General features: G+C 45.1%; 1 protein-coding gene across 2 annotated transcripts in view; it reads right to left on the reverse strand.

The window, feature by feature from the left end:
* SKAP1 (src kinase associated phosphoprotein 1) overlaps positions 1-20,862 on the reverse strand; it is an 834,367-nt gene that overhangs the window by 261,431 nt on the left and 552,074 nt on the right. The gene's annotated exons all lie outside the window — the stretch shown is intronic.

Here is a 20,862-nt window from a genome sequence, read left to right on the forward strand (position 1 = left end):
TCTAGGGATGATCTGTGGAGAGTCAGGTGGAGACGCAGAGCGGAGATGGTCACTAGATTTATGACTGCTGCACCTCTCAGGGCAGACAAGTGATACAGATGGGCAGCCAAGCAGTTAATAACAAAGAAAAAAAATTTGCATGGAAATTAAAATTCACGACAGCTTATTTAAACTGCAGTGCATATTTATGGAATATTTAGTAGGCTGGTATATGGCACGCACAACATGGGAGGAAATATGAATATTACATTACTGTCCCCAAACCGGCATCCAGGACCCTGCTGGCATGAGAATAACAAATGCTGCAGTAAAAAGTTTTATTTAGATGTTAAGTCTCCCGCCCGCAGCAGGATTTCAGAGAGTGTGCCGCACGCGCCCATCACAGCGCACTCAGGAATTGAATTACCCAGGGGGGAGACACTGCTGATGAGCTTTGCTGCGCTTATTTAATTTCATTTACTTTCAGTCCATTAGCAGCATGGGGCTTTCTGTATCCCCACAAGAATGTCACAGGCATGAAAATGCTGTATAAATTACAGGGAGATAAACCTTGGACTTCGAGCTCCATGAAAGCAGAGATCAGTGCTTTATTCTTCTCTTCTACAAATTTTGAGAAGTTAAAACAAGTACCGTAATTTCCCCTTGTGTAAAATATAAAGGATATCTGCAATGGAATATTGCCAGATGTAATGCAGGTATAAATGTATATATGGCAACGATATCACCCTATGGCCAAGTACAACGGCCAACTAATCACATAAACGCTGGCTTTAAACTGACCAAACAACTATAGTCCTCAGAACAGTGTAATGTTATGCAGCTTCTATGGGTAAGATGGGTAAGAATTCTCACTACATGTATGGCCATCTGGTCAGACTCTTACCCTATTGCACCACAATCATCTGGCAGCCCTTCTGCTTTGAAGATTCACGCAGCACAAACTCCCCTCAATATACATTGCAAAAAACAACAACAATATATTAATCTCATTGTATTACTAAAGAGTGATCCATGGCAGAGCACACACGATTTTAGTGTGTTTATACTGTGCAGAAAACACTATGTACGCTGCTCTCAAAGAAACTGTAATAAGGGTAAATGCATGTAACCTTCCATATTAAGACATATATATATATATATATATATATATATATATATATATGCCCCTTTTTTTCTCAATTTGGCGGAGTTAGTAAAATGATTTATATTGTCAGAGGCTTTTTTTTTTTATTTATTTTCTACTTTGCTTTTATTTGTATACTTTTTTTTTACATATTCCTCCCTTCATAAGGTCATAAAAGAGCTTTGGGGCTTAACAACATTTAAATATTTTTCCTCTGATCTCCCTCTGTAACTGCAGCTGGTATATTAACCCCAGTTACAGAGGAAATGTAGCCTCATGGCTACATAGCAGAGCTGAGTCTTCCAGCAGCTCCTGCTCCCTACAGCCAGCAATCACATGACCTCTCTGAGTGAAGAGGAGGAAGTGCTAAACAAAAGCTGCATTTATAGCATATAAGAAGCGATACCTATATAGAGATCCGCGAGACCGTGATCTACCTACCCTGCCTTCTATATGGTGAGCTCAGCTTTGTTTGACAGTCGGCTTCCCTATCACGCACCTGTAAAATGGTGTGAAGCTTTTCTGCACTGCAGAGACATTTCAGAACATCATACATAGTAGAACGAGGACCACTCGGACATTTAAAGTCTATGGGCAATACACGAGTAGTTAAAGAGGTTTTCCATGACAAAAAAAATAAATCAGTGCTCAAATGCTTGTGTACTTCTAAAACAACAGATAGTACTCATCCTTCTATGGTCCAGTGTCAGCTATCCGCTGGTGAGTGATGATGTGATGTCTACTTTGCACATCACCACTGCAGTCAATCGATGCTCAGCAGTCCTTTCCTTTTATCATCCTAGTTTACTGTTTTAGACATATACAAGCAATTGGGGACAGGAAAAAAGATAACAAATAACCCTTTTAAAAAGGACAGATCATCAGATCAAAAGGCACCAGTTAAGTGCTGTGACAGGGTCACTAGATTTGTAGAGGATTGGAGGTATGTGTCACTGTGCATGTAGTGGTCAGTGATGTGAAACCGGAGTGTTTTTGTGCTTCCAGCACACTAGGTGCTGAAAGGCCGTGTAAAGAGTTTAATGGGGCGGTTTCATGTGAGCACCCACAGTGCAGGTGGGAGGGAGCCCACCGTACCTCTTTTCCTGCAGTACCTGCAGGGGTTTGAGGACCTGCAGTAATGTCATGATCACATGACTAGCACATGACATGATATACCTGGACTTGTGCTTCAGTCAGCCACAGAAGGACTAAGAGGGTTTTTTCCTAACTGTGTGTGGGAGGAACCCGCATCAAGTAGGACTGAACTGTTTGCTACTATTTTTGTTGTTTTCTACCGTGCACAGAGGGCTGTGTTTTGTTTTAAGCACGGTGGTTTATGCTGCACACAATAAACCCACCGGTGTTTTCAAGTCCATGTGCTCCTGAGTCTACCTGAAGGCTTCTACAGAGAGTGGCAACCTCTTACACGTGGTGGATCAAGTGCGAGCTGCGATCCAGGAATCCAGATAGAGGCTGCAGACAACTACATGTCATGGGTGAAATCCGCCATGCAGCATGAGATGTCCGGCAACATGGAAGTGCTGGTGAAACATCTCGTGCAGGAGCATCAGCAACACCAACTTGCTAGTTAGCAAGTTGAGACGAATAAGCTGCTGGTACAGCAGCTTCAGCAATTTCAGCAGCAGGAGGCGCTAACGCAACAAATGGAGCCGGTGGTCTCCTCCTCAACTCCGGAAAGTGATGCATATGCCCGGAAAATGGTAAGGCGAGCTATTCATGACTTGGAAGCCTTCTTGACAATCCAAAGACATGCTGATAGGGAGTTTAGATTGTGAGCCCCATCGGGGACAGTGAGGATAATGTGTGCAAACTGTAAAGCGCTGCGGAATATGTTAGTGCTATATAGAAATAACGATTATTATTATTATTTTTAAGCTGGTGGCTTAACGGGAGAGACTTCTGCCAGAGCAGTGGGCAGAGGTACTGGCATCATATCTGACGGGGGAGCCCCAAAAGGCATATTATGACTTACCCTCCAGGATGCCAAGGAGTATGGGAAGTTAAAAACTGAAATACTGGCACGCCTCGGAGTGACAATGTCTGTAAGGGCTCACAGATGTTTGACTTGCTACACCTGGTCCAAAAGTGGCTGCAGCCAGAGTTGTCCACTCCAGCCAAGATGGTCGAGTGTGTAGTGATGGACAGATTCATCCCCTCCCTACCCAGGACAATACAGACCTGGGTTGCCCAGGGTGAGCCCCGGAATGCAGACGATCTGGTTGGACTGGTTGAGAGGTACCAGGTGGTGGAGAAAACCCTGAAGAAACCAGACGTTACTAAGTCCCTAAGTAAGATTTGTTGCGCAAGGTCGACGGCCTGTGTTTAGAGGGTGATATTCTTTTGGCTTCAGTTGATGTTGAGTCCCTCTACACGAATATTCGCCACAGTGATGGTTTACGTGCTGTTCAATTTTTTCTCAGCACATCTACTCTGGCAGTATCGTTGAGGGACCTCATCCTGGAGCTTCTTGAGTTCACCCTCACCCACAATTTTTTTGTTTTTAAAGGATCCTTCTACCTACAGCTCCAGGGCACAGCGATGGGGGCGGCCTTTGCGCCGTCCTATGCTAACCTGTTCCTGGGGCTGTGGGAGAGGGATCTCTTCCTGTCAGACAAACAGGGGTCGATTGACCGAGTCCTGTTTTGGACCCGTTATATCGACGACATCTTCTTTGTCTGGCAGGGCACCGCCGTCGACCTTGCGCAATTTATATCCTCACTTAACAGTAACGATCAGAATATACGTCTGACCCCGGTGTGGGATGCCGAGAAAATTGACTTCTTAGATGTTACTATCTATAAGGATGGAGCCGGCCTAATTCAGACCGACATCTACCGGAAACAGACGGCAACAAACACCTTGCTTCATGCATCATCGTGTCATCCGCGCCATATGGTGCAGGCTATTCCGGTTGGACAATTCCTCCGCCTTCGCCGTATTTGCTCCAATGATGCTGATTTTGAGGCTCGGGCGGAGGAGTTGAAGCAACGATTTTTATCTAGGGGATATAGTGGTCGATGCGTGAAGAGGGCATACCATCGTGCCAAATACTCTGATCGTAATAATCTGTTATACGGGAAAACATCTAAAAAATCTACTAACAATAATGCGGCAAGGTTTATTACCTCGTATAATCCTCAACATGGGAGGCTTCGTACTGCAATTATGAATGCCTGGCCCATCCTGAAGGCTGATCCTATTTTGGTTAAATTCCTTCCCAACAATCCCTCCATTACGTTTAGACGTGCGACAAACCTTCGAGATCAATTGACACGTAGTCACTATATGGGGCAAGGTATGCCAACTTTCCTGGATGTGGCGCGGTCTGGGGGTGGATGTGCTCCGTGCGGCAGGTGTGTCGCGTGCCCGAATGTTGACAAGTGTACCTCTTTTACCAACTCAGATGGCACGAAACAATTTACCATCAGACAACGCATTACCTGTGTTTCCCGATACGTGATTTATTATGCAACATGTCCGTGTGGTCTGATCTATATTGGTCTGACCACACGGCAATTGAAGGTACGTATTCGGGAACACGTTTTAGGTATTATAGCGGCTGCCTCCTGCGCGGACGCATCCACCCTCAAGACCATACCGCGCCATTTCTGGGAATCTCATCAGTGCAATGAGAAGCTCCTGAGAGTACGTGGCATTGATCTGTTGCGGATTAATATTAGGGGAGGGAATTTGTCCAAACGTCTTGCGCAGTTAGAGTCCAAGTGGATTTGGACCTTACGGACCATCCACCCACATGGACTCAACGATAATATTTCATTTGCGCCATTCCTGTGAATATCTGTGATCATAGTGAGATGATCTGTTGGCATGTATTATGGTTTTAATTTTGTTTTATTATTTTATAGGTAGGTGCACGCTACAATGTGTTGATTATCTATCTTCATGGAGTTTAGGAACATCGCACTGACGGTCCTGGCATTCGTGTCAAGTCTTGTTTCCTGCTCGGGCCTTGCAATGTATTATATATATATATATATATATATATATATATTTATATATTTATCGTTGGTAGATACTCCATTTGTTATGTGTGTGAGGGTATATCTTCCTCTTAGGGAAGTATTAGGCTTTTTGTATATTTGTATTTTGATGATATGTATATGGTGGGTGTTGTGTTCTTATATATATGCATTTATGTGTCGGCTATATTTTGTTTTGTTGTAATATGGATATATGTTTTATTGTTATTGTATTATGCTTTGGTCGGCTCGTTATGTCTATGTTTTTTTCATTGTTTTTTTCATTTTTTTATTATTTTTTTATTATTTATCTGTATGTATATGTTCACTTGTATATGTGGTGCTGTGCTGCTGCTGTCCCTACTTGCTGGCATCTACTCTGGGGGCATAACGCATTTTTGTTGTGTGCCGACTTTATAGTGGGTGTTGTTTTACGGGGCAGCTGTACCACATATGTTTGTGTTATATTAGTCCTTCCTTATAGGTTTTGTTTTATTTTCCTTTTTCTTCCCCTCCTCCTCTCTTTGTTTGGTCCCCTCCCCCTCTTTCGTTTTCGTCTATGGTACCGGATGAACTATGTGAATAGGCGGTTATCTGCAGAGGTTATTTGCCCTTTTTCTCGCCCATACTTTAAATGGCGCCCGCCGCTCACTCCTGCGCATGCGCCCTCTTGTGCTTTGCTTATGCCGGCGTCCGTGTCATGTGGTGCCGGATCACGTGGGGCCCGCGTGTTTCCGGTTCCGGATGGCAGCGGTGCGCCGGCTGGCGGCATGGGCGGGCAGGATGCCTCACAATTAGGGTGAGTTCTGGTACCTGTACACTTATATAGACGTTGCGGCATCTATCAGGTACACCCCCTGAGGAAGGAGCCGCGTGTGGGCTCCGAAACGCGCGTTGGGGTCGGCTCAGGTCCCTCACCGGCCAGCAAGCATCAGGTATACACCTTCCTATATTCTATGCTGATATGTGGCCGGCATGCAGTGAAATTTCTTTGCCATATGTGCACTTGCACCTTATTGTCAATATACTGTCCCTGGCCTTAGTGTTATCTATCAGTGTTCTACTGTGTGGACTTGTTTACATCACTCATTGGAGTATATATTATGTGACATAATTATGTGGTATAAGCAAGCATCAGGTATACACTTTTTTATATTCTATACTGATATGTGGCCGGCATGCAGTGAAATCTCTTTGCCATATGTGCACTTGCACCTAAATTGTTAATATACTGTCCCTGGCCTCAGTATTATCTATCAGTGCTCTATTGTGTGTACTTGTTTACATCACTCATTGGAGTATATATTATGTGACATGTTGTGCTGACATGGTGGGGAGTACTCTGTAGCCCTGTATTTTACTGCCGTACAGTTTTTCTCACTAGCCCCCATTTGTCCCAATGTATCTTATCCGTTGTTCAATTTTATAATTTTGTATATTTAATAAAGGTATATTTTATGGGATTTACGGACTGTGGTTCTTTGTGGAGTATTAGGGTTACTAAGTCCCTGTACTGGGATACCCAAAAGGGGGCGGGCTCGCTACTATCAGCGAGACCAGGTATAGGATGATGAGTAGTACTCTCATCAGGCAACGCCTGTGACTGGCAGTAACCTTTTTACTGCCAGTCACAGCTGCTGGGTCACACACTGTCATTTGTATGACAGCGTGGGAACCACATTGCTCTAATTGGCTGTAACTAGGGTTGAGCGAAATGGATCGAACAAATTCAAAAATCGCCGACTTTCGGCAAAGTCAGGTTTCAAGAAACCCAACCCGATCCTAGTGTGGGATCGGCCATGAGGTTGCCGATCTGCGCGCAAAAGTCGCGTTTCATGACGCTTTCAGCGCCATTTTTCAGCCAATGAAGGAGGACGCAGAGTGTGGGCAGCGTGATGACATAGGTCTCGGTCCCCACCATCTTAGAGAAGGGCATGACAGTGATTGGCTTGCTTTCTGCGGCGTCACAGGGGCTATAAAGGGGAGTGCACACCGAAAGCCATCTTACTTCTGCCGATCTTAGCATAGAGAGAGGTTGCTGCAGCTTCATCAGAAGAAGGGATATAGTTAGGGAGGGAAGATTAACCCCCAAACTGCTTGTGCTGTAGCGATTTCCACTGTCCAACACCACCATTTGTTTGCAGGGACAGTGGAGGCTATATTTTTGTGCATCAGCTCTGTAGCTTATTAGGCTGCCTTATAAGGCTTCCTGATAGCTGCATTGCTGTTTGTACGCCGCTGTGCAAACCAACTGCTTTTTTAAAAGCAAATATCCTGTTGCTCCTTTCTGCACAGTTATCTTGTTTATTTGTCCACATTTCTGTGTGCAGCAGTCCTTTTTATTGCTGCCATACTTGTCCTGAGATCATTGTAGGGAGATTGAAATTGTAGTACAGTCATTGTATTTTTTCATATATCTTCCAGCCACTTTCTGCCACTTACATTGTGTTGTTTTATACAATGGGCCTGAGTTTTGGTTCAGTCTCCCCAATAAAAGTGAGATTCACATTCTCACAAAGTGGATATACTTCAGTCCTGTTAGTTCGTCGTATATCAGCCAGCCACTTTCTGCCACATACATAGTGTTGTTTTATGCACAGGGCCTGAGTTTTGGTTCGGTCTCCCCCCAAAAAATGGAGATTTAAATTCTCAACAAGTTTATATACACCTTCTACTTTGTTTTACAGTACCATATAACAGTTGGTATTTTGGTTAGATTTTCCAAAAAAATGAGGAAGTCTGGTGGAAGAGCCCATGGGCGATGGTTGCCAGCTGGTACTGATGGTGGTGGTGGTGCATCTGGTGGTAGTGGCAAAAGCACAATAGCACCTAAGGCTGGAGGTGTTGAGCCAGCGTCATCGTCTGGCTACACAAGGCCTCGAAGGCTCCCTTATCCAGGAGTAGGAAAACCGCTTTTAAAGCCGGATTATCTAACCTTCATTAAAATGAACCAATCATGGATTTCAAATTATTTTGCCCCACCTTCCCCTGCTGACACGTAGCTTGCCTGAAAAATGTCTTGCTTTTGGCCTCCTCTTACTGACTTCTCCAATTCCTCCATTTGCAGCTGCTGAATGTCCAATATAGGTCATTTTTATACCTCCCTAAATGGGCTGACTCCCCCCACAGGGCCGTGGTCACCACCTGGCGCAAGCACCTGTGCGAGTGCAGTTTGCCTGGACAGGTGGGTGGTCCCACTCTTGGGTGACCTAACTGGCACAGGGTCCCTCATAGTACAATGAAGTGTCTCTGACGGTGGTGGTGCACAACCAACGTCAGACACACCGTCGTAATATGAGTGGCCCTGTGCCAGTACCGACGCCCACGAGAGAGTGCTCCCCCCCAGCTCGAACAGAGCTCTACAACTTGCAATACTTACCTCTCCCTGCTCCACCACTGTGTAGTCTGTGCTGTTAAATCCTTCAATGGCACTGCCAATACAAATTTGTTGAAATGATAGATAGTTAAAATATACAGGGGCCCTGGCCTCCATTTAGACCAGTTAATACTTTGCGCCTACTACCACTGTCTGCTACTCAGCAGAGGAGCCCACCCCTGTACCTAGCTATGCCACCTGTTTATTTATGAACAATTTTTTTGGCAGACATTTAGCCCACTTCATTACTTGGGCCTACTAACTGTGTCTGCCACTCATTACAGTTTTCCTCCACTAAACAAAGCAATGCCGCCTGTTTAGTCCTGTTACCAATTTTGAACTGCATTTAGCCTACTTTATTATTTGGGCCTATATCTGTGTTTCCTCCTCATCCTGCCCATTGCCCAGAGACTGCTAGATGAGTCTGCTGGTACATTGACCCAGACCACTACATTCCCCTTGCACTCTACACAGCCAGAATCTGACCCTGCTGAAAGTCAGGTTCCCCTTCCCGCATACTATACCACCTTACACGGGGACAAAGAGGAAGGTGCAGATGAAAGTGCAGGTTCCTTCATCAGGTGGGGGATACTCGCTGGCGACGTCCCTGGCACAGGGCCCCTCATAGTACGCAAAAGTATCTCTGCCAGTGGGATGCACCATCCGCCGTCAAACACACCGCCGTTCTATGAGGGGCCCTGTTCCAGTGCCCACGAGTAGGCCCCCCCTGCTTGCTCAGGATCACAGCAAAGTTGATCACAGCAAATACTTACCTCTCCCTGCTCCACCGCTGTGACGTATTCCGCGTTTCCTGGACCCACGAAAATCTTGAGCCAGCCCTACCCCCCACAACTTTAGCCAAATGACCCTCAGTTTTCAATGCCTAACTATTATTATAAAGTAAATTAAGATTGACAAGCTTAAGTAATAAGAATTGATGTTTTTGGCATTAAAATGGGCACTGTAGGTGTTTTCCTGTCCTCCACTCACTGCCGACTTTGATTCCCCATTGACTTGCATTGGGTTTCGGGTTTCAGGTGGCCCCTGACTTTTCGCAATAATCGGCCGATTTCACCCGACCCGACTTTTGACAAAGTCGGGTTTCGCAAAACCCGACTCGATCCGAAAAAAGTAAAAGTCGCTCAACTCTAGCGGTAACTAACGATCAGAGCTGGTGTTTCTCACGTTGTCACACAGATGACAGCGCGGGAAACACTCGATGTTCGGGCCCTCCATTCATTTGAATGGGGTCTGGGTTCGAGTTCCGGTAATGGTATAGTACCCGAACTTTTTAAATATGTTTGGCAGATGCCCCTAGACCCAAACATCCAGGGGTTTGCCCATCTCTAAACAAGAGCAAAAAATGGCCATGTTTGAGCAGATGACAGGTCCTCTTTCAAGATATTGTACAAATCTTACAAAATGTTTGGGTTGGTTACAAAATCATCAAAAGGATGCATTCTAACCCCTGAGGATCTAGTACTGGCTGCTCCAGTGGTCAGTACCAGGACAGAAGCTGATGACATTCTGTTCATTGATCATTTGAGTGGTCAGGTAACCAAAGAACAGGATGTCATTGCTTCCTGCCCAGTCACACCCAAGCAAAGAAAATTGTGCTTTTGTAGTTTGTGGAATCAGCACTAATATTAGTATGTACATTTGCCATTAATGGTAATAAATTATTGGTGTAGACGTATGTCAGACATTAGGTACTATTATGAAGAGAAGAGAATTTAACATGAATTGCAAGTAGTGTTAAATGTTTTCCGTGTTCATAAATGTGACATCATTTTTTTCCTTTTTGTTGGGTCTTAAATTCATGCATCTCATGTCTTTTCATGGTTCTGTCTTCCCATATTCTGTTGGTTTAATTCAATTACCTTATACAGGTGCTTCTCACAAGATTAGAATATCATCAAAAAGTTAATTTATTACAGTTCTTCAATACAAAAAGTGAAACTCATATAGAGTCATTACAGAGTGATCTATTTCAAGTGTTTATTTCTGTTAATGTTGATGAGTATGGCTTACACAGTCAATGAAAACCCAAAAGTCAATATCCCATTAAATTTGAATAATTTACAAAAAAAACACCTGCAAAGGATTCCTAAGTTCCTAGTCTGTTTCAGTAGGCTCCACAATTATGTGGAAGACTGCTGACTTGACAGATGTACAGAAGGCAGTCACTGACACACTCCACAAGGAGGGTAAGCCAAAAAGGTCATTGCTAAAGAAGCTGGCTGTTCACAGAGTGCTGTATCAAATCATATTAATGGAAAGTTGAGTGGAAGGAAAAAGTGTGGTAGAAAAAGGTGCACAAGCAACCGGGATAACTGCAGCCTTGAAATGATTGTTTAGAAAAAGCCATTCAAAAATTGGGGGGACATTCACAAGGAGTAGACTGCAGCTGGAGTCATTGCTTCAAGAGCCACCACACATAGATGTATCCAGGACATGGGCTACAAGTGTCGCATTCCTTGTGTCAAGCCACTCACGACCAATAGACAACACCAGAAGCGTCTTACCTGGTCCCAGGAGAAAAAGAACTGGACTGTTGCTCAGTGGTCCAAGGTGTTGTTTTCAAATGAAAGTAAATTTTGCATTTGATTTGGAAATCAACGACTCAGCGTCTGGAGGAAAGAGTGGAGAGGCACTCAATCCAAGCTGCTTGAGGTCTAGTGTGAAGTTTCCACAATCAGTGATGGTTTGGGAAGCCATGTTGTCACGAATCACAGGGGGATATTTTTATCATTCCCACCGCTGACACCCATATGTCATGAACCGGGGGTGTTTGGTTGGCCCCGGTTCTTTTCTGAAGGGGATTAATCTATATCCCCATTCCTATGTCCGGTTTGGAACTTGCAGCTCTCTGGTGCCCCCCTTACCCTCAGGTCAGACAGGGTACTGCACCTAGGATAATTAGTCGCCAGAAAGGCTGCTTTACTATGTCCTGGCTAATGGGCACACTGCCCACTCAGGCGGGAACAATAATTATCAATGCCATCCGTCGCTACCAGTTTTCCCAACGGCTCAGTACACTTTCCGCTGCCACCAGCTCCTATTCCTGAATAGGTAATGGGTCAGGAGCCAAACCCAATTAGCGGAATTTATTTCAGAGGCGTGACAGTATGTTATAGAGAAAGAAGAAACAAAGCTAGTAATTTTATATATATCCAAAAGGTAGGCAGTGTTTACAAACGTATTAAAAGGTATTCTAAAAGGAGACAAGTATCGTATGTACAGACAATTACAAAAATAACAGGGATTAAAGGTGAAAATCAACTAACAGTTCTTTCATATCATTCATTACTCCTGGCTTCCAACTGGGTAATAGCATCAGTTGATGCACTTTGATAATGTTATAACCACTGTAGGAGGTTTAATGTTGATGCATGTGGCCACATGGGGAATGTGCAATATAGATGATGATTATATGCAATATTAGCTAGGTCTCCTTTTCACTATATCCTAGTACATTACGTCTTTGTGAGCGCTCTATTTTCGCATGTGCTATTTGGTGTAACCCTTCCTCCTCCTTTACCTGTGTATTTCATAAAATGATTTTTGCATATTTAATATTTTCTTGGAATTTTTTATCGCGGGTTTTCTTCTGTGTACCATATCATTCAATGATACAACATGCGGTGACGGGGGAGGGGACCTTCCCAAAATCATCAGGTCAGATTGCACAGCCTGTTGTGTTGTGAATTCTGTTGTTAAGCTCCCTCTTGTGGTCATGAATGGTACTTCGGCTGGTTCTGTCCATGGGCTTCCTCTGGTGGTTGTGAGTGGGGCTGCGGCTTCTGAGGTTCCTTCCACAGGTGACGAGGTTAATTCGTTAGCTGGCTGCTCTATTTAACTCCACCTAGATCATTGCTCCATGCCACCTGTCAATGTTCTAGTATTGGTCTAGTTCGCTCCTGGATCGTTCTTGTGACGTGTCTTCCCAGCAGAAGCTAAGTTCCTGCTTGTTTTTCTCTGTTTGCTATTTTTTCTGTCCAGCTTGCTATTTTGATTTTTGTCTTGCTTGCTGGAAGCTCTGGGACGCAGAGGGAGCGTCTCCGCACCGTGAGTTGGTGCGGAGGGTCTTTTTGCGCCCTCTGCGTGGTCTTTTTGTAGTTTTTTGTGCTGACCGCAAAGTTGCCTTTCCTATCCTCTGTCTGTTCAGTAAGTCGGGCCTCACTTTGCTAAATCTATTTCGTCATCCACCCCTTCTGAAGTCCCGGAGTTTTTGTCGGATTACCGGGATGTATTTGATGAGCCCAAATCCAGTGCCCTACCTCCTCATAGGGATTGCGATTGTGCTATCAATTTGATTCCTGGTAGTAAGTTTCCTAAGGGCCGACTGTTCAATTTATCTGTGCCAGAACACGCCGCTATGCGGAGTTATATAAAGGAATCCTTGGAGAAGGGTCATATTCGCCTGTCGTCGTCACCATTGGGAGCAGGGTTCTTTTTTGTGGCCAAGAAAGATGGTTCTTTGAGATCTTGTATTGATTACCGCCTTCTTAATAAGATCACAGTCAAATTTCAGTACCTTTTGCCGCTGCTGTCTGATTTATTTGCTCGGATTAAGGGGGCTAGTTGGTTCACCAAGATAGATCTTCGTGGTGCGTATAATCTTGTGCGTATTAAACAGGGCGATGAATGGAAAACAGCATTTAATAAGCCCGAGGGCCATTTTGAGTACCTGGTTATGCCATTCGGGCTTTCCAATGCTCCATCAGTATTTCAAGTCCTTTATGCATGACATCTTCCGAGAGTACCTGGATAAATTCCTGATTGTGTATTTGGATGATATTTTGGTCTTCTCGGATGATTGGGAGTCTCATGTGAAGCAGGTCAGAATGGTGTTCCAGGTCCGTCGTGCGAATTCTTTGTTTGTGAAGGGGTCATAGTGTCTCTTTGGAGTTCAGAAGGTTTCATTTTTGGGTTTCATTTTTTCCCCTTCTACTATCGAGATGGACCCTGTTAAAGTCCAGGCCATTTATGATTGGACTCAGCCTACATCTGTGAAGAGTCTGCAAAAGTTCCTGGGCTTTGCTAATTTTTATCGTCGCTTCATCAGTAATTTTTCTAGTGTTGCTAAACCGTTGACTGATTTGACCAAGAAGGGTGCTGATGTGGTCAATTGGTCTTCTGCGGCTGTGGAAGCTTTTCAGGAGTTGAAGCGTCGTTTTTCTTCTGCCCCTGTGTTGTGCCAGCCAGATGTTTCGCTCCCGTTTCAGGTCGAGGTTGATGCTTCGGAGAGTGGAGCAGGGGCTGTTTTGTCGCAAAGAAGTTCTGATGGCTCGGTGATGAAACCATGTGCCTTCATTTCTAGAAAGTTTTCGCCTGCTGAGCGCAATTATGATGTTGGCAATCGAGAGTTGTTGGCCATGAAGTGGGCATTCGAGGAGTGGCGTCATTGGCTTGAAGGAGCCCAGCATCGCGTGGTGGTCTTGAAGGATCACAAGAATTTGACTTATCTCGAGTCTGCAAAACGGTTGAATCCTAGACAGGCTCGTTGGTCGCTATTTTTCTCCCGTTTTGATTTTGTGGTTTCGTACCTTCCGGGCTCTAAGAATGTGAAGGCTGATGCCCTGTCAAGGAGTTTTGTGCCCGACTCTCCGGGTGTTCCTGAGCCGGCGGGTATTCTCAAAGAGGGGGTAATTTTGTCTGCCATCTCCCCTGATTTGCGGCGGGTGCTGCAAAAATTTCAGGCTGATAGACCTGACCGTTGCCCAGCGGAGAAACTGTTTGTCCCTGATAAATGGATTAGTAGAGTTATCTCTGAGGTTCATTGTTCGGTGTTGGCTGGTCATCCTGGAATCTGTGGTACCAGGGATTTGGTGGCTAGATCCTTTTGGTGGCCGTCTTTGTCACGGGATGTGCGTTCTTTTGTGCAGTCCTGTGGGACTTGTGCTCGGGCTAAGCCCTGCTGTTCTCGTGCCAGTGGGTTGCTTTTGCCCTTGCCGGTCCCGAAGAGGCCCTGGATGCATATTTCTATGGATTTTATTTCGGATCTCCCTGTCTCTCAAAAGATGTCGGTCATTTGGGTGGTTTGTGATCGCTTCTCTAAGATGGTCCATTTGGTACCCTTGTCTAAATTGCCTTCCTCCTCTGATTTGGTGCCGTTGTTTTTCCAGCATGTGGTTCGTTTACATGGCATTCCGGAGAACATCGTTTCGGACAGAGGTTCCCAGTTTGTTTCGAGGTTTTGGCGATCCTTTTGTGCTAGGATGGGCATTGATTTGCCTTTTTCCTCGGCTTTCCACCCTCAGACAAATGGCCAAACCGAACGTACTAATCAGACTTTCGAAACATATCTGAGATGCTTTGTTTCTGCTGATCAGGATGATTGGGTGTCCTTTTTGCCTTTGGCTGAGTTTGCCCTTAATAATCGGGCCAGCTCGGCTACTTTGGTTTCGCCGTTTTTCTGCAATTCTGGTTTCCATCCTCGTTTCTCTTCAGGGCAGGTTGAGTCTTCGGACTGTCCTGGTGTAGATACTGTGGTGGATAGGTTGCAGCAGATTTGGACTCATGTGGTGGACAATTTGACATTGTCCCAGGAGAAGGCTCAACGTTTCGCTAACCGCCGGCGCTGTGTGGGGGATTTGGTTTGGTTGTCGTCTCGTTATGTTCCTATGAAGGTTTCCTCTCCTAAGTTTAAGCCTCGTTTCATTGGTCCGTAAAAGATTTCTGAGGTTCTCAATCCTGTGTCATTTCGTTTGACCCTTCCAGCTTCTTTTGCCATCCATAATGTATTCCATAGGTCATTGTTGCGGAGATATGTGGCGCCTGTGGTTCCATCCGTTGATCCTCCTGCCCCGGTGTTGGTTGAGGGGGAGTTGGAGTATGTGGAGGAGAAGATTTTGGATTCTCGTATTTCGAGACGGAAACTCCAGTACCTGGTCAAGTGGAAGGGTTATGGTCAGGAAGATAATTCCTGGGTCTTTGCCTCTGATGTTCATGCTGCCGATCTGGTTCGTGCCTTTCATTTGGCTCGTCCTGGTCAGCCTGGGGGCTCTTGTGAGGGTTCGGTGACCCCTCCTCAAAGGGGGGTACTGTTGTGAATTCTGTTGTTAAGCTCCCTCCTGTGGTCATGAATGGTACTTCGGCTGGTTCTGTCCATGGGCTTCCTCTGGTGGTTGTGAGTGGGGCTGCGGCTTCTGAGGTTCCTTCCACAGGTGACGAGGTTAATTCGTTAGCTGGCTGCTCTATTTAACTCCACCTAGATCATTGCTCCATGCCACCTGTCAATGTTCCAGTATTGGTCTAGTTCGCTCTTGGATCGTTCTTGTGACCTGTCTTCCCAGCAGAAGCTAAGTTCCTGCTAGTTTTTCTCTGTTTGCTATTTTTTCTGTCCAGCTTGCTATTTTGATTTTTGTCTTGCTTGCTGGAAGCTCTGGGACGCAGAGGGAGCGTCTCCGCACCGTGAGTCGGTGCGGAGGGTCTTTTTGCGCCCTCTGCGTGGTCTTTTTGTGGTTTTTTGTGCTGACCGCAAAGTTGCCTTTCCTATCCTCAGTCTGTTCAGTAAGTCGGGCCTCACTTTGCTAAATCTATTTCATCTCTGTGTTTGTAATTTTCATCTTAACTCACAGTCATTATATGTGGGGGGCTGCCTGTTCCTTTGGGGAATTTCTCTGAGGCAAGGTAGGCTTTATTTTTCTATCTCTAGGGCTAGCTAGTTCCTTAGGCTGTGACGAGTTGCATAGGGAGCGTTAGGAGCAATCCACGGCTATTTCTAGTGTCTGTGATAGGATTAGGGATTGCGGTCAGCAGAGTTCCCACGTCTCAGAGCTTGTCTGTATTATTTTAGTAACTATCAGGTCATTCTGTGTGCTCTTAACCACCAGGTCCATTATTGTCCTCACCACCAGGTCATAACACTGTTGTAGCTGAATCCCCCGGCAAAAGACCCCCCTTTGTCTGGGCCTCTGAGTTTTATACCTTTACCCAAAACTAAGGGTCTCCCCCCCTGATGACATCATGGGGTGGACAAAACTATGGAATGCATTCCCCTTTTCACAAGGACTGAAACTTTATTAATTCCATAACTCGGGGTGGAAGCCTCGTCGAGCGACGGCGGGACCATCATCATTCTGGTTTTGAAATTCGTTTGTGTAAACATGGTGTGGAAGTATGACCCAATGAAGCAGAAATCCATTTCTGTGATTGTGCTGGTTCTGGACCCTAGAAAACTCACTGGCTGGTAGTTCTATCGAGGCACATGCCAAAGATGTATTTGTCCCACTTCTATCATTACTCGGTGCTAAGATATTTACGTTTGCAAGGACAAAGAAACCGCTTTTTTTCCATGTGCTTCTACTTTGTACTTTCAGTTTAGGGTCAAACTACTCAGGGAGGGTTTCTGGCACACTGGTCTCATATTACAGCTGTAAAGTAAGGGAGAGGGAGGGTGGGAGTGAAATTGCACACAGGCACATGCAGGCAGAGGAAACTGCAGCTGAGAGCTCTGTATGTGTAATTGAAATACCGGATTACTCACCGGTAATGCTCTGTTATAGAGCCCACGACAGCACCCACGAGAGAGGGGATCCGCCCCTAGGAACAGGAAACCTACAGAGAGATAAAAGGGGCGGCCCCCCCTCGCTCCTCAGTTGTTTTACAGAGAATAGGAGGAACCGCCGCCAGGTTTTAGTTAACAGGCTTAGGCATATATACATATTTACAACCTTATACTATATCTAATATTTACACCTCACCAAAAAAGCACCACGTGCAACTATACAAAGAAAAGGGAGGGATGTGAATGGGTGCTGTCGTGGGCTCTATAAAAGAGCATTACCGGTGAGTAATCCGGTATTTTCCATTCGCCACAACAGCACCCACGAGAGATTTTCAGAGACTATAGATTGGGTGGGTTAACTGCGTCAAGAACCGAAACCCCAAAGGTTAGATCAGAAGCAGCTGATAGGTCTAATCTATAGTGCCTATAAAAGGTGCCCGGCGAAGCCCAAGTTGCGGCCATACATATAAGCTCTATTGGCACGTTCGCCCTTTCTGCCCAGGAAGTCGACAAGGCCCTTGTAGAATGCGCCCCCACATGCATTGGAGGATCTCTTCCTTTGGCTCCATAAGCCAAGATTATGGCTTCTCTGATCCAACGAGATAACGTCCCCTTCGGGACTCTGGATCCTTTGGTTTTACCCTGAAAAGACACAAACAGGGCCCTACTCTTCCTCCAGTCCCTAGTTCTCTCTAAATAGGCCAGAATAGTCCTTTTTACGTCTAGGGAATGAAGTCTTACTTCCTCTGGAGACGAGTGGTCTTTATAAAAGGTAGGTAATAAGATCTCCTGGGATCTATGAAAACTAGTGGCCACCTTAGGTAGGTAACATGGATCTGTTTTCAAAACTATTCTATCAGGTGTTATAGATAAGTATGGAGGATCGATTGACAACGCCTGCAGATCACTCACTCTTCTAGCAGATACCAATGCTACTAATAATATCGCTTTCAACGAGATGTTCTTTAATGAAGCTGCATGAATAGGCTCAAACAGGCTTTGTGTCAATGCATCCAGGACCAAAGATAGATCCCACTGGGGCATCTGTGGTATATTAATTGGTTTCGACCGTTGACATGCTGATATAAAACGGGATATCCATCTATCACCTGCGACATCATAACTGAAAAGGGCTCCCAACGCTGAAACACCTGAACTTTCAAAGTATTAACCGAAAGTCCCAATTCTAGACCTTTTTGCAAAAACTCTAGTATTGAAAATATAGGTACCTCTGAAGAAATTTGTGTAGTGTGAAACTGAAGAAATTTTTTCCAGACCTTAACATAAATTTTGGTGGTAGAAGGCTTTCTACTCTTCATAAGGGTATCTATCAACCCACTAGAAAACCCTCTCCTGCTCAGTAATTGCCTCTCAAATTCCAGGCAGTTAAGTTCATGCCCTGCACCTGAGGATGGAAAAACGGACCTTGAGACAGCATGTTGTCGGTCAGAGGCAGAATCCACGGGTCTGTAATTGACATGGCTCTGAGCCATGAAAACCATGGCCTCTTGGGCCAAAAGGGGGCTATTAACAGAACTCTTGCCCCTTCCTCTCTTATCTTCCTTATCACCATGGGCAATAGATTCCATGGGGGTAATGCGTATGCCAGGTCGAATGTCCATGGTACCTGAAGGGCATCTAGTATGTCTGGATTGTCTAGCCTGCATAGGGAGGCAAACATTCTGACCTGACGATTGGATCTTGTTGAGAACAAGTATATTTGAGGCATGCCCCAACGAGTTGTTATCATTTTGAAAATCTTCCTGTTGCGCATCCATTCTCCTTGATGAAGAGTATGACGACTGAGGAAATCGGCCTGAAAGTTGTCTATCCCTCTTATGTGTACCGCTGACAAAGACAACAGATGACCTTCGGCTAACATTATGTCGCCTGATGCCACCTCCATAAGAGTGTCTGACCGTGTACCTCCTTGACGGTTTAGATAGGCCACCGCAGAGGTGTTGTCGGAGAGGACCCTTGTGTGAGAGCCTCGCAGCTGAGGAAGAAAGTGGAGCAGGGAATAATATATAGCTCTTAATTCTTTAACATTAGAAGAATCACTATATTCTGATCTGGACCAGAGACCCTGAACCCACAGATCTCGAAAATGTGCTCCCCAACCTTCAGGACTAGCATCTGTGGTGACTATATTTGAAGGAGAGATTACCCATAGAACTCCTTTTGACAGATTTCCCCAATCTAACCACCATGTAAGGGAGTGTACCACTTCTGACGGTAGAAAAACTATCTGATCTAAACGTCCCTGATTTTTAGTACTCTCTTGTAATACAAATTTCTGTAGCTGCCTGGAATGAAATTGTGCCCACTCAACTGCAGGAATACAAGAAGTTAAAGACCCCAACAATGACATGGCGCTTCTCAAGGTCATAATACGCCTATTTATTGCTAAGTTTACTTTATCAATTATGGAGGTTTTTTTACTATCTGGCAGCCAACATACTTGATCAACCGAATCCAAAAGGAGACCAAGGAACTTCTGACATGTAACAGGCCGGAGTCTGGATTTCTCCCAATTAATAATCCAACCAAGAGATTGTAAGGAAAAAACTACCTCCTGTAATCTCTGTTCACACTGTAGGGAGTCTCTTCCCACTATTAGTAGATCATCTAGATACGGGATGACTAGTGTGTCCTTTAACCACAAAAAAGACATTACTTCCAACAATAATTTAGTAAAGACCCTCGGAGCCATTGATAGGCCAAAGGGCATTGCCCTGTATTGCAGATGACAAACCTGACCATCTATTACAACTGCTACCCTAAGAAACTGCTGGTGTAACTGGTGTATAGGCAGATGGTAGTAAGCATCCTTAAGATCTAGTACCACCATGAAACAATTGGGAAATAAATTTTTAATGGCTGACCGAACGGACTCCATTTTAAAGGCTTTAGGTCTTATGAAGGTGTTCAATTTCCTCAAATTAAATATAGTTCTAAGGGACCCATCAGGCTTAGTAATTAGAAGTAAGGGAGAGTAAAAGCCCTTTCCTATTTCAGATGATGGAACTTTTATTACTATTCGTTTGGACAAAAGAGACTTGATTTCCTTTTCCAGTGCCTCTTGCTGTAGCCTGGATTTTAGGGAGGTGAGAAGAAAAAAATCCGGAGGAAACCGGATGAGGTCTAAGGTGAGACCTGACGAAATTAAATTTAAGGCCCATGTATTGGCCTCCTGAACGCCCTTCTGTAGGAAGGAATAAAGGGATTAGGAAACCCCTTTTTCCTTTCGCCCGCCTTAGTGAGTAAGTCATCCAGGAAAGATCCAAAGAGGTGCTCACCCTGGCAGGGTATGGCACACAGCTTAGACCTGGACTGGGCATCTCCCTTCCAGTTCTTTAGCCATAATGCCCGACGAGCCGTATTAGAGAGGCTAGCTGATCTAGCCGCCAGGCGGAGTGACTCTAGAGGCATCGGATATAAATGCCGCAGCCCCTTTAATCAATGGAATGGAGGCCCGTAACTTGTCTCTGGAGACGCCACTCCTGATATTCTGATCCAGTTGTTCCAGCCAGACCAACATGGATCTACTAGTACATGTAGCTGAAATTGCTGGCTTAAATGCAGTAACACAGGCTTCCCATGATTTTTTTAGAAGCGCATCAGTTTTTCTGTCCATTGGGTCGGACAAAGAACCCGCATCCTCTACTGGCAAAGAGGAGCGGCGACCGGTAGATGCTACAGCTGCATCAACTTTCGGTACTTTAGCCCAGGTGGCCAAGTCCTCATCATCAAAGGGGTAGCGTCTTTTACAGGACTCTGGCACAAACCCCTTCTGACCTTTACTCCATTCTTTCTTGACAAGGTCTTTTATAGCCTGGTTTACTGGAAA

This window comes from Ranitomeya imitator, chromosome 2 (genome assembly GCF_032444005.1).
Source record: "Ranitomeya imitator isolate aRanImi1 chromosome 2, aRanImi1.pri, whole genome shotgun sequence".
NCBI classification, from domain to species: Eukaryota; Metazoa; Chordata; class Amphibia; order Anura; family Dendrobatidae; genus Ranitomeya; species Ranitomeya imitator.